Source organism: Pistacia vera, unplaced genomic scaffold, assembly GCF_008641045.1.
Source record: "Pistacia vera cultivar Batoury unplaced genomic scaffold, PisVer_v2 Contig103, whole genome shotgun sequence".
NCBI classification, from domain to species: Eukaryota; Viridiplantae; Streptophyta; class Magnoliopsida; order Sapindales; family Anacardiaceae; genus Pistacia; species Pistacia vera.
The window spans coordinates 67,498-69,976 of record NW_022195061.1 but is presented as its reverse complement, the minus strand read 5'-3'; the positions used below and the strand labels follow the sequence as shown (position 1 = coordinate 69,976).

Below are 2,479 nucleotides of genomic sequence, written 5' to 3'. Positions count from 1 at the left end.
TGATGCTAGCACCTAAATCAGATAATACTCGATCAAAAGTAATGTCTCCTATAATGCAAGGAATAGTAAAACTCCCTAGATCTTTGAGTTTCGGGGGTAGCTTCTTTTGGAGAATGGCGCTACACTCCTCCGTGAGCATCACTATTTCCTCATCCTCCAACTTCCTTTTGTTTGATAAAATCTCCTTGAGAAATTTCACATAGCTCGACATCTATTGCAATGCATCTGCAAAAGGAATGTTAATATGCAATTTTCTAAATATTTCAATGAACTTGGAAAACTGTTTATCCTGATTCTTTTTCTTTAGTCTCTGAGGAAACGGCACAAGAGGAGTGTGATGTGCCAATTCTGGTGGTATCTTGGGAAATAGCAATTTCTCCTTCCTTTGTCTTTGCCTCTCTTCCCGTTTGTGTTCATCTTCCCTCGAACTAGTCGGTTTCTCTTCAGCAATGATCTCTTCATCAACTTCTTCCTCGGAATCTTCATTTTCTTTTGGTGGGTTTCCTTCTTCTCTTGATTTTTCCACCTCTTCTAAAACTGTCCCACTTCTCAGAGTTATTGCATTTGCTTGCTCACGTGGGTTAGTCATTGTGTTACTCGATAGTGAGCCCTGTGGTCTCTTATTCAACTTGTCAGCCAACTGACCCACTTGTACCTCCAAGTTTCGAATGGATGCCCCCTGATTTCTGAAATTTGTTCTCGTTTCATTCATAAAACCCGTGGTCTCTTGCATAAACTTTCCAAACATTCCTCCAATTTTGTCACCCTTTGCTCTTCTTGTTGGTTGTTCACCCATGTTTGGTTGTTTGGCAATGCCCTTTGATTCCATTGATTGTTTTACTGATTTTGTTGGTTTTGATTGCCCCAAGATAGGTTCGGGTAATTCCTCCAACCAGGATTATATGTGTTGGAGTACGGATTGTTCGGTTGCCTTTGATTTCAAGCCAAGTAGTTAACCTGCTCCGATGATGAAGATGCTAAGGCAAACGTGTTCCCTACTTGACATTCATTGCTCATGTGACTACTTGCACAAAATTTACAAGTCAGTTGAGGTGCCTGAATGGAATTTACCTGCATACTTCCCAACTATTTCTAAAGTGCTGTCAGTTGGGCTGAGATGGCTGTATATTCATCAACTTCATGGAGACCCATGGATTTCTTTGGTTGCACCCTCTCATTAGGTCTTTGATAATTGTTGCTTGCAAGAACTTCAAGCAACTCGTGAGCTTCTTTCGGTGTCTTATTTTGCAGTGCTCCTCTCGATGCTGCATCTATCATAGTTTGCACATTCATCGTTAATCCATTATAAAATGTTTGGACTTGCATCCAAACTGGCAACCCATGATGTGGACACCTTCTTAATAATTCTTTGTATCTCTCCCAAGCCTCATGCAATGATTCTGACTCTTCCTGAATAAATGATGTGATATCATTTCTAGCTTTGCTGACTTTGCTGGAGGAAAAAATTTGGTCAGGAACTTCTGTGCTAAATCATTCCATGTGGTGATTGTTCCTGATGGTAGTGCCAGTAACCATCCTTTAGTTTTATCCTTCAATGAAAATGGTAATAGTCTCAATCTAATGGCATCATCTGACACTCTGTTTGACTTGAAAGTATCACAAATCTCCAAAAAATTTGCAATGTGTAGATTTGGATCTTCTTTCAAATCACCTCTGAATTGAACCGACTGTTGGATCATCTGGATGATTGCCGACTTTATCTCGAAGTTGTTGACTTGTACTGTTGGTCTAGTAATACTCGACCCACTGCCTTCAACTATAGGAATTGAGAATTCCCTCAGTGTTCTATTCTCTGCCATCTCTATAACTATGACTTCTGGTTCAACTCTGGCTTCTCATTCTCTTCTCTCTCTGTTTAGTCTTTTGGTGGTTCTTTCAATTTTAGGATCAACAGGAACCACTGGCTGACGTCTTGCTCTTCGCATAAACTACACAGAAAGAGACAAAAAGTGAGATCACAAGCCAACCAAAAAGAATAACAAAAAATTAAACTAACAAACAAACTAAACAAAAATAAAGCTCCAATCTAGCTAACACAAGAAAATTTAATGTTAACACACAACTCAATCCCTGGCAACGACGCCAAAAACTTGATGCGTATTCACTACAACATGCAATGATAGCAAGTGCACTAGTCGCACTAAGTAATAAAGTGATGAGTGAGTATCGTTCCCACAAGGATTGATTTGTTAAGCACTAACTTTCCTCAAGTTTTTCTCAAGTTGAAGCAACCGCAATTGTTTGGATTAATGGGAGAATTAAAACTAAACTAAAAACAAAACCTCTAAGTATTAAAAACTGAATATTGAAAGAAAGAAATTAAACGTAAGGATAATATCAATTTAACAAACGGTTAGGGTATTGACTTTATTCGGACTCTATGGATGAATTCAATGGATTATGCTAATTCCATACTCACATGCACGGATTGTAAATCGAATTCTCTAAATTGTCAAAC

The 2,479-nt window shown here is 38.6% G+C and overlaps 1 non-coding gene across 1 annotated transcript; it reads left to right on the top strand.

Annotated features, from left to right (window-relative positions):
• The first annotated feature begins 1,336 nt into the window (after positions 1-1,336).
• LOC116123930 lies at positions 1,337-1,442 on the top strand. The gene has a single exon (XR_004127118.1). It is a non-coding gene; the product is annotated as a small nucleolar RNA R71 (small nucleolar RNA).
• Positions 1,443-2,479: the final 1,037 nt, after the last annotated feature.